The 12,539-nt window shown below is 37.5% G+C and overlaps 1 protein-coding gene across 2 annotated transcripts in view; it reads right to left on the reverse strand.

Moving 5' to 3' along the window:
* The window catches only part of LOC133532942 (synaptotagmin-7-like), a 940,830-nt gene that overhangs the window by 215,029 nt on the left and 713,262 nt on the right, over positions 1–12,539 (reverse strand). The gene's annotated exons all lie outside the window — the stretch shown is intronic.

Below are 12,539 nucleotides of genomic sequence, written 5' to 3' on the forward strand. Positions count from 1 at the left end.
GAACTCCGCGCCGTCGACTGGACGGAAACGGTTTTGAACAGAGAAGCATGGCGGCCACAGCAGTAAGTAAGTAAGTAAGTTATAAAGTGTTTTATGATTCGTTGTAATTGTGAGATTGATAAAGAGTATAAGTATGTCAGGAATCTCCATCAATCGGTGAGGGCTATGGGAGATCGGGACCGATGGAGACAAATCAATAGAGCTGCAAAACCAAGTGGTCACAATCCTCAGTAATAGAGATCGACAAGGAAGAAGACGAGAAAGAATATTAGGTATCGCGCCTGCATATTTCCGCCACGACAGACGTTGTGGTGGAATATGTTCGCAAGAAGACCCGTTACGAGCTGGAAGTATTCCAGCTGCAAGTGCACTTCAGCTCGTTCGTGGTCCGCGTGCCGCTGCCGCTGTGGGGTACCATCGCGAGCGCGGACTTCTGGCCGAAGGGTGTGATATTTCGGGTAACTGTGCCGCCAACGTGAATTTTATTTAACATTTAAGATTGTTAGTTTGTAAGGTAAAAAATATTGTACGAGAGTATAGACTCTACGTTTTTGTTTTGAGTTCGTAGATTGACGAATCCAGCAACATAAAAACTATTTTGATCTATTCAAAAGGTACTTAAATACAAAATCCAGTACGTAGCGGCCCTTTTTTTAAATATCTATCGCTAAACTTAAATAATCACAATTATTTTCCAGTGGCGCTAGTGAGCACGTTGATGGGCTCTTAAATCTTCTCGGGTCAGAGGTATAGGGTTAGAGCCGGTGTAGCTTTATTTGACGTTCATAAGCGCATTGTAATATGCCTACTTGAATAAAAAACTATCTTTATCTTTATCAATTAAAAAAAAGAAAAACATTTTTTCACAATCCATAACTCTCGCGGGAACAATTTAGGCCTTTGTCCTTCAGTACACCTGCATGAAATAAGACCTTTTTCGAGCAAATGTGATTAAAAAAAAATGCAAGCGCCTATCCGCAGTCGGGTTTTTAATTTCGTTAATTCCACTTCTCATCAATTGTTCCACTTCCGCAAACGTTCGAAACAACAGGGCGTGTTCCTAATTACTCCATATCGTGTTTCCGAACGGCTGAATATTTAATATCTTTAAGTGTTTTGGCTATGCCACAGCATATATAGCTGAAGAGAATCTACTCAGATCAAAGTTAACATCAATATAACGGCTTCCTGGCCTCGTCGGCAGTTAAAAGTAGATTGTTAACCAAGGGGTGAAAGGCACTTATTTCTGCCGAAGTAGTCCGAGGCTGAAATGATGCCTTTCACCCGAGTTACATACTCTACTTTTCATTTCGAATACGAGGAAACTAAACTGCACTTGTTTAAAAAAACAAGCTTTCATAGTATTTCTTGAGGGTACTTTATATTAACAGTTTAGGTAAAAATATCGTTATTTATGGAAAGGGGAGTTAAATTATCAGAATGGATATTGTATAGCAAAACCATTTAAAACGAAATTCAAAGTGCTTATCGTAAAAAAAAAATCGTACTTGGGAAGTAAAATGCTCTAGTGCAGTATTACTTTATGCACACCCCATAGTACAACAATAACTCTCTTTCAGGGCATAAGAAATGAAAAAAAAATAATTAAAGTGCCTCGTAAGACTTAGGTATTATTATTTTTCGTCACTACCTCCCCAAGCCGGGAGTGGGTAATTTGCGTGCCTGCTGCATTGCCTTCGAACTTCATCAAATATATCTAAGTTTCCGAGTAAAATGGCTGTGACCTAACGGAAAGGCGGACGGACGGAAAGACAGACGGACGAAAAGAAGGACATGACGAAACTATAGTTTCATTGTAGCAATTTTGGCTACAGGAGCCTAAAAATAGCTTCTAATTTTGCATCCTTCTTCCTCACATCAAAATTGGCAATCATTGAATGTAGCATGTGACGCGCTTAAGACATTATGCTTAGGTACACTTTTGTTTCCTATAGGGTGATTGAAAACAGATATTTAATTTTATTTATTTATTTATAAGTATAGAGTACTCCATACATCAGTTTTCTAACCAAAACGCTTATTTTCGTAGTCGACGTCCAGCATAGAGTAGCGGAATGATTAGTACTGCTACTCGACAATAGATGTCGCTACGAACTGAAAGTCTAATGCTCAACAATTTTTAGCTAATATTATGACCGGATTAACCGGAAATCTATTTTAACTATTTCTACTAGTAATATTAGTTGTAAATTGTTGAGCAATACACTTTTCATCAATCTCGACTCTCGTGACATCTATTGACAAGTAGCGGTACTAATAAATCCTTTACTTGACGCTAAATGTCGACTGCGAAAATGCTTTTTGAAGAAAACTGATGTAGGGAGTGAGCACTCTGTGCTTACTTATTTATCTATGTTGTGAGTAAACTTTTTGTTATTTTTATTCTGTGACAACATACCTCGAAGTTGTTTACGTTTATAGCAGTATATTCTTACACGATAAAATGTACCTACTGGATGGATAAACTAGTGCGCTTGCGCCTAAAACCTTGTCAAACCACTCTCGTTCAGTATTAAATCAGCAATAGCAATACACGGTCGTGTTACTTCCAGACATCTCACATACGCATAAATATACATAATGGATATATACAGATGATTACTATAACTAGCTTATATCTAAAATAGACCCTTGAGGCATTGTACCAAGGATGCTGGCGGCATTTCCTCGTTGTATCGCAATACTGATACGTTGTGCGAGGAAGCCGCCAGCCGTCACCAGTTACGTCAACCAGACGTTTCGCGATTTCTCCAAAAAACTTGTGCGCGCTGGGACCCCATGGACCTAGAGTTTCAACGCCAAAAGGTACAAAATGGTACTCTCTACCGAGGCTCTTATATTTATTACGTTTCAAAATTTCGGCGCTTTCCCGCATAAATTGTAATAATAATGTCATGTAGAGAGGAAACGAACAACGTCAAATCAATATGTTTTTCACCACATCATCTCATTAAGGTTCTGTTTATTCTTAAAAAGTAATGAAAATGAATAAAATGCAACGTTATTCACGAGAGTGATAAACTGCTGGCTGGTGAAGTTGGCTTTTTGATGATTTGGATAAATACTTTACAGTACATATGGTGCTACTTTAGCGCACTAGTGCGCAAATAAGCATATTACGTTACTGTGTCAAACATTTAAAGGGCCATATGTACTGTAAAACGTTGTACGATACATGTGCGAATAGATAATTCGCAACTCGTGTCGATTTAAAACACTCCCTTCGGTCGTGTTTTAATTTATAGCCACTCGTTTCGAATTTCCTATTTTTCGCACTTGTATCGTAATGTACTGTTTTAGAATGAATTTGATACTATTTATTTTTGCCATGATGGTGTTATAAAAGGTTTTGTGTTCCACTCGGTGGCAAAGTTTGTTTAACCCTCGTGTTCGTCTCGGAAAACCCTCGCCACGCTCAAGATTCCACTTTTCGAAGTGTAGCGCGTCGACGCCTGTAGTTCTATTTAGAAATCTTTCGCTTGCTCGGGCGTCAATATTAGCGCTAGGCGTTAAACAACCAACAACTTTGACTGAGCGAAACGGCTCCATTTCGGCTTGAACAAAAATGATTTCATGTCTGTCCAGCTGTCCAAGGCGTAGCCACACATTCAAATCATTTACGCTCTTCGCTTGCTCGGGTGTCAATATAAGCACCAGTCGTTAAACAACAGCATTGACAGAGCGAAACGACTCCATTTCAACTTGGACAATAATTATTTCGTATCTGTCCAGCTGTCCAGGGTGCGTAGCCAACATTCCAATCGTTTACGCACCGTAGCGAACGAAACACAACTGTCACTGCTGCACTAATATGGAAGATTGATCTATCACAGAGTGATTCTATCATATTAGTGCATCCGTCATCTCTCTTGATCTCTTGGCGGAGTACAATAGCGCAAATACTTGAAATTAAGAATTTAAATATTTAATTTATTGTGAAATCGAATTTTAAATTATTGCATGAAATGATTTTATTTTTAATTAATTTATTTATTTAAACTTTATTGCACACATAAAGAAAAATGTACAAATGGCGAACTTAATGCCAAAAGGCATTCTCTACCAGTCAACCATTGGGTCAAACAGAGACATACAATACAATACAATACAAATATACTTTATTGCACACCTCAATACAGAAACAGTACAAATAATACAACACATAAAGAAGAGGTAAACAACAGGCTGTCTTATCGCTAAAAAGCGATCTCTTGCAGATCAGATGCAATAAAAGAAGTCTAGCACAGAATAAACACAAAACTAAACAATATAATTATCATATACAAATATAAATAAGAAAGATTTGTGTATGTTGGTGCAGGAAAAATAATAACAAATGATAAGAAAAAAATTAAACGTGAAGTCAAATAATATTAAAAATATATAAATAGTTAAATACTACTACTTATATAATGTATAAAAGATAGACTAATACATATAATTATGTACATATACATGATGGTGAACCTTATTTAAGTTCTTCTGACAGAAGATGCTTGCGAAGTAGTCGTTTGAAAACGGGTTTGCTTGGGGCTTGTCGAATAAAGAGAGGGAGGGAATTACAGAGACGGATTGCCTCAACGGCGAAAGAGTTAGACATAAAACCATTTACTTTGACTATTTTTAATAACTGAATGTATGGAATGTTATTTTTATCTTAAATTTACTTTTGTTTTTTATACACACCAATTACGGTAGATATATTATGACGAAATGTTTTAATAGGTATTAGGTAGTAAGTTATATATAGCAATATTGTATGCCCTAACAGGGTGACATGAATTGACTAACTATATCTGTAACATTTAATTTTGTAATTATGTTTTTGACCATGCAATAAATGAAATGAAATGAGATGACTACGCTACGGAGCGTTAATAATTGGCATGTTGGCTAAGCACCCAGCTATTTGTCTGTTTCTCTCTAATGTTAGGACACTAGTAATAAGTTTCTGAACTATTTTTTATAAACGATTCGCGTTTTAGAGATTCTTAAAGAAAGCTGTACTTTGACGTCTTTCAGCTGAAATAAAAATAATTAATTGCGTACTTAAATTTAAATAAAATTCCTCAAAATTGAATAAGTGGCCATTTTCTTTGCAGAAACGTAAATAAATTACAGCTATCTTGAAATTCTTACATTTTGTTAAGGCGATGGGTAGGGCAAGCTCTTTCCATACAAACTTTGTGCGCGTTTTTCTTCGTTTGTGTTTGCGCTACAGTTATTATTTTTGGTAAACCTGCTTATTTTTCTGTTAGCTAGGGCTTGATATATATTTTTTTTATTTTTTTTGGATTTTATTTTTTTTTTAATAAAGAAAAATTTCTACATCAAGTTCTGCGTATATCCAATTTATACAAGCAAAAAATGAAATTAAATGCTATAGTGCCCAAACTAACGAATAAAACTTGCACAAGGTTTGTATGGAGAATGCCTTGCCCTACCCTGAGCTAAATGATTAATATCTGATTTAAATGCTACGAGTATGAACAGTTAAAGGTCATTTAAGAGCACAGTAAGGCTACCACCAGTTTTACACTGACATATTCGCTAGCGTGTGCGTAACCTACTTTCTATGCATCTCGCTCGTACTCGCATATTAGTAGTGCGTTCGAGATGTATAGAAAGCAAGTTACGAGTTACTTACCACGACTTAGCAGTGTCCGTTTGACTATTACACACCTGCGTAATAGATGTGTCATACACATACATTACAAACAAACAAAACAAATACAAGTGTCTCTATTTGACTAGGTTGAGTCCGCCATTTGTACATTTGTCGGCCCGATTCGAAGAACGAGAATCGATAACGATAAGTTCTAGTTTAGATAAGTTCTCATTCAGATATCGCTTGTATGTCGTATAATTGACAGAAGCAGCTCGATTTAGGCAACCAATGTCACTTTGACGTCAGAAATATCGTAGATAGATCTTATGAAAAGGGACCTTACTGTCGATGGCGCTTACGCCGCACTGCGCCGCGCAGCGTTGTATTTGTATCGGAGCATCGTTGACGGCGGAAGCGCCATCGACAATAAGGTCCCTTTTCATAGATAACGTCACAAATAGATCTTACTGGGATCACAGCAGAATCAAAATAAACGTCAATTCTGACATGCCGTTTAGTTATCGATCTTTTGAACATCTTTCGAAAATCTTAACCGTGTCTTCGAATCGGCCATGTCTTTTTTTGTGCAATGAGGTTTAAATATATAAATAAGTTATAAAAATGTAGTAAAACAGGTCATTCACGCAGGGTCGAAATTATTTTCGTTATCTCGTTTTTTGTCTCCAAAATATGTGACGGAGTAGAAATTTTTGTATGGGGTGAAATTTAGACTTGCGACGAGACGAGAATTGCGACTTGTAGAGGAAAACATCCGAACATACAAAAGCAGTTTGCTCGAGTCAAAACTCAGACCTTCGTTGAGTCAGACTGAGAGAAGATGAAAACTTAGAAATATCTCAAAAACAAGAAGTAAATAATAATGACAAAGATCCTACAAATGATAAAAAAGAAGACATTTTTACCGATTTAGTATTAAATAATGAAACTCAAGGTGAAACAGAATACAAAATAAACTTTAATGAACATGTAAAGGAAGAAGATTTTGAAATTAATATAGATCATTTGAACGGAGAAGAAAAAGTTGAAATAAATACATTAATTAATAAATACAAGTCAGGTTTTGCAAAACATAAGTACGATATTGGCATAGTTAATTAATATGAAGCAAGGATAGATTTATTAGTTGAAAAATACTGTAGTAAGAGTCCCTATAGGTGCACTGAAGAAGATAAAAAAGAGATCGAACAACAGATAGCAATACTATTAGACGCTTCTATTAATAATATATTTTCAAAGTTGGTGAGATAAAAGGTAAAATAAAACCTGCGCGATGGCTATTTCTACTGTCACATGTTTCGCGCGGGGCGCCATATCCTGCATAAAGGTTATCCTCTATTTTATAACAGAATGGACCCGGGTATGTCCTTAAACTACGTCCAAAAGAGAGGTATGGGCATTGGGAATGTCATCTCGCTTTGTGTGGTAGGGCACAGCACAGCGGATGTCATTCCAGATCTAGAGCAGAGCCCAACTGGGGAAGTACCTCCACCTTACAGAAAACCGCAGCCAAATAACACTAGACCCTACTCATAGTGTTGTGTTCCTGCCGGTGAGTAAGGTTGCAAGAGCTCAACGAGGGGGGGGATGTTAGGGTAGGCAACGCGCATGTAACTCCTCTGGAGTTGCAGGCGTACATAGGCTACGGAAACTGCTTACCATCAGGCGGGACGTAGTATAAAAAAAGACAATAAAATAGCTTAACGTACAATGTGAACGGATAAACGGATGATTTTTGATTTAATTCATTGTATGATCTAAACATGAAAATGATTAATGCAGCCCATTGGATAGACCTACTTCCAGTCTGTATGGATCTATCTTGTATGTAACTAAACTGAACTATAACACAACATGGAAAAAGTGATGGCGTTGGTCGTTGTATAGTAATAGTGAACCCTGTCGATATAAAAACTACACATATCTCAGTTGTAGGTTTTTATTTCTTCGCACCTATTTAATGAGGCTTTCTTGACACAAGTGATATCATGACTCATGAGTAGTGAAGAAAGCCGGCGTTCAAAGTACACACATGCTCTTGTTCTTTTAACAATAAATTTGTGTACAGAAATTACACTTCCTACAAAACCGAAGTTTGACAGCGATTCAGGGACGAATCATGTTGTCCCTTTCTAATGTCACTTTCGGCTATTTATGATTTAGGGTTGTCAAGTTAGTGCGCTGCCGACAGCAAGCAACGCCACAGATTATATAATAGTCTGTCAAGCTATTTATTTCAGTAGCAAAAAAAAGATGGATTTAAAAAAAATTGGCGTGAAGGCTTATTGTACCGTAAGTTGAACAAACACAATATGTTTCAAATTGGAAAGAAACAAGACGCGACATGCAGGTTCTGCCAGGAGTCCCAAGAGACTGCAATGAACATTCTCTGTTCCTGTTAGGGAATGCAAACCGGTTTTAACCGAAACCGAAAAAACCGGTTAAAACCGGTTTTTTGACGGAAACCCAAAACCGGGTTTTTAGAATTTGAAAAAACCGGTTTCGGTTTTAATCGGTTTTTTTTATTTAACTAAGTTGCATGTTTTATTCATTATAAGGGTGTAAATCGGTCCTAAACCGGTTGAATCGACATCAAATCAAATAATGTGGTGTTGTGTTAGTTTGATCAACAAACCAAAAAAATAATTTTATATAATTGGTTTGTTCCTATTCCTAGTTACAAATAACATTAAGTCATTTGACAATTCCCATACAATACAATATAATAGTCAGATATTCTGTCTTTAATTTCGTGATAAAATCGTGTATATACGAGGGCTGCTATTTATATATCCGGAAACCGGGATTACAATCTTCTTAAATAGTATATTTGACCTCCATGGTAAAATTTGAACTTGTTTAAGTATTGGCTGGTATATTTTTTCTTTCTTATTAACGCTAGTGTTTTGTTTTTGACGGGTTTTAAATGTCATCTCGCTGCAAGAATGGAACTCACTCGTGAAAATATTCGTGCTATGATTTATTATGATTCTCGGCGTGGTTTAACGCAACAACAGTGCATAGATCAACTAACTTCAACTTTTGGTGATGAAGCTCCATCTAAAACTACTGTGTATCACTGGTTTAGTGAGTTCAATCGTGGACGTAGTATGCTTACGGACGAAGTTAAGGCAGGTCGCCCGAAATCGGTCGTTGTACCACAAAATATTGAGGCTGTGCGAAAACTTATAATGGACGACCGACATGTTACGTACCGCGAGATAGAGTCGACTCTGGGTATTTCTATGACTAGCATTAATAGCATATTACATGATCATTTAGCTGTAAAAAAATTTTGTTCTCGTTGGATACCGCACAACTTAACTAAAGAGCAAAAAGATGCTCGCGTTGAATGGTGCAATAAAATGTAAAAAAAATATAACCGTGGTGACTCAAAGGCCGTTTATAACATCTATACAGGTGACGAATCCTGGATCTGCATGCGATCCCGAAACGAAGCAACAATCAACGGTATGGGTGTTTCAAAATGAGCCGAACCCTACGAAAGTTACTCGTGCAAAAAGTACATTGAAACAAATGGTGGCCTGCTTCTTCGGTATTAATGGCCATGTAGCTACACTGCCACTAGAAAACCGTAAAACGGTTAATTCAGATTGGTACACGACCATTTGCTTACCGGAAGTATTTGAACAAATTCGTAAAACTAACCAGCGACGAAGAATCATTCTTCATCATGACAATGCCAGCTGTCATACGTCACGCGAAACAACTTTATTTTTGGAAGGTCAAAATGTGGAATTAACGGGTCATCCGCCGTACAGCCTTGACTTACCACCCAATGATTTTTATTTATTTCCCAATATAAAAAATAAATTACGCGGTCAACGATTTTCGACCGCTGAAGATGCTGTCGACGCATTCAAACAACACGTTATGGAGATACCTCAGGCGGAGTGGTAGAAGTGCTTCAAAAATTGGTTCACACGAATGCAAAAGTGCATAGATCATCAAGGGGAATACTTTGAAAAACAATAAAACCATTTTCAGCCGTGTACGTTTGTTTTTTTGTTTCCGGATATATAAGTAGCAACCCTCGTACTATACTAGCATTCGTTTTTACACGTGAAGCAATCTTTTCTTTATTCCATGGCGATGAATTTAAGAATTGTTGATTCTAAAAACCGAAACCGGTTTTAACCGGTTTCGGTTTTTTTTGTGGTAAAACCGAAGAAAAAACCGGTTTTGAAAAACCTCCGGTTTTTGCATTCCCTATCCTGTGGACCACTAATGTCAAAAAGAAGTACCTACTTAGGGCGGCATGTATTGTAACCCTATGAGGTACAGAACATTACGGCCCAAAGAATCTGAAACTTCCTGGATTCCACGGGCATTAGTAATGAATTTTAAGAGCCGTCACAATAGATCACTGTTTGGTCGACGTGGCACCCAAGGGCCCGCAACACCCCAATACTTGCTTATCGTAACGTAGAAAATTTGAATTTCGCGCCATTTTCTACTGACTAAGTTGTTTGACTGACTATAATATGCACTTAAGTCATTGTATTATCTTATCTGTGGCTGTGAAGCAAAGGAACGTCAAGTTTTGCCAATCCTAATAATTGCTCGCAGCAACGCTGAGCCGAACGGACCCGAGAGTGCCCGAAAGGTCCAGTGTCATCCCACTGGTACTGTTTAGAACATCTGGTTTACTGTTGCTACTGCTACAATAGAAAGTACTTCTAACTAGTTAGATATTATCAAAATTATTCTGCTTTTGTAGTTGCCCAATGCATCTATAGGTAATCTACCTATTGTATACCCAAATCCAAAGTGTGCCATGTCGACCAAGCAGTGATCTATTGTAACAGCCGGCCGTACTTGCTACTTACTACCTAGATAAAACATAATCGGACAGACAGACGGACATGACGAATCTATAAGGGTTCCGTTTTTTGCCATTTGGCTACGGAACCCTAAAAATGGTCCTGTCACTTTATTCAGTAATTGAATTACAACTCCTATGGTAATTGCAATAAGATTCAAAATGAACAAATGAGAAAATAATTTGCGATCTCTTGTGTGGTCCCTCTACGGCTACTGAGTGCCGGCGAGTCGAACGCTAGCGAACCAGTCTAAAATGTGTCCTCGAGATGCGTAACAATGGCGCGTTATCGGAGAGCGCACGTACACTGGTTTTTTAAGAGTTGGACTAGCCCGCGATCAGGTGCCAATTAGAATTATACGACCCTTGTTTGCAAGTAGTGACACGTGTGGTTTTACTTAACAATAGAAAAACGATTAGCCGTTCGGGGCCAGCTACAAATCCGACGACTATACTGAGTATACTATCGAACGACAATGATAAAATTTACATAGGTGTAGAGATATGTTCTCGGTTATTAAGTTGATAAAGGGAGGCAATAAGCAGTGTGTGTTGCTAATTATCTTCCATTATCAACATAATAACCGAAAAATATATCTCTACACCTGTACAAATTTTATTATTGTCGCGCCATATGGCCAATGTTCAATATGTAAGTAGGTTCGTCACGTACCGAATAGTTTGGATATTAGGATAATTGTTCCCCTTTCGTGCAAATACAGGTACTTAAGGTGACGCATCGTTAAGGCCGTCCCCTATCTGAATGACCTCGCGTGATCCAACTCCCTCGACCCCCCTTCCTCGTTCTTCCCCTTTACAACTTGAATTTGCACAAGCAAGCAAATTATTGCGTCCGTTGGACACAACACTCACTCAGTTTTAACTTTAATGAACAGTGTCCTATCACTCAACACTCTCAAAAATCAAAATCGCGTCTCGTCACACAGATTACCCGTCTGACGGTCAAGTGGCGACTACCCCTCGTCGCCCGCGCAGACACCCGCGCGCCTGGGCGCCACACGTATAGTATCAAATTCTTAAAAACCATTTATATAATAAAAAAAATCGGTAGACGTAATTGAAGTGTACATTATTTTTCACTATTGGTTACAGTTTCGTGTCTAAGCGTTGCATTATTTATAAAAGAATTTATACGGATTTTAACCCGAGAAAAGGGTTCACGGAAAAAATATTTACTTTGATACGTTGTTTTTTGAAATATCAGTAGACATTATTAAAGAACAACTACCAAGCCAAAATATTGTGTACATATCTTCATTGTTTATACAACGTTCAAGCATGCTATAGCGACGTAAAAACAGCGAATTTGGCCTGGTAGCCCCTTTTTAAACAATAAAATCTAAAAATGCGGCGCTGAATTGCTTGCTTCTCGAAACCCGCGCTACTTACTTCACGCGTACCCGGTACTTCACGCGTAGTAAATTTGTTGCGTTAGCTTATTCTATAAGGTCGTGTGCGGCAAAACGGGTTTTACCGTTAAAATGAAAAGAAAACAAAAAGTAATCGAAAAATCACAACTATAGTATTGAAGTGTGTGTTTAGACTAATCTACATGGAAGATTTAGGGGCTTGAATCGGTCCTATTTGCCTATACAATGAAAATGTTTGTTTAAACAGAGGCATCTTTGATACGATATTCTCTGCTATAAAACTTAATCAATCGTATAAAAGCAACTACAGAAATGATGTCTATGTCATGCATAACCAGTTTATCAGACAATATTTTCCTGAGTTTTGTAATTACTAAGATAAACCAAGAATTCAAGATACCTGTCGCCAACATTTACAATGTGTCGTATTAAGAGCGGATTTAAAATGACTCTACGAGTATAATAGTACATTACGATACAAGTGCGAAAAATAGGAAATTCGAAACGAGTGGCGATAAATTAAAACACGACCGAAGGGAGTGTTTTAAATCGACACGAGTTGCGAATTACCTATTCGCACATGTATCGTACAACGTTTTACAGTACATATGGCCCTTTAAATGTTCGACACAGTAACATAATATGCTACTTCTCGCAC

Source organism: Cydia pomonella, chromosome 28 (assembly GCF_033807575.1).
Source record: "Cydia pomonella isolate Wapato2018A chromosome 28, ilCydPomo1, whole genome shotgun sequence".
NCBI classification, from domain to species: domain Eukaryota; kingdom Metazoa; phylum Arthropoda; class Insecta; order Lepidoptera; family Tortricidae; genus Cydia; species Cydia pomonella.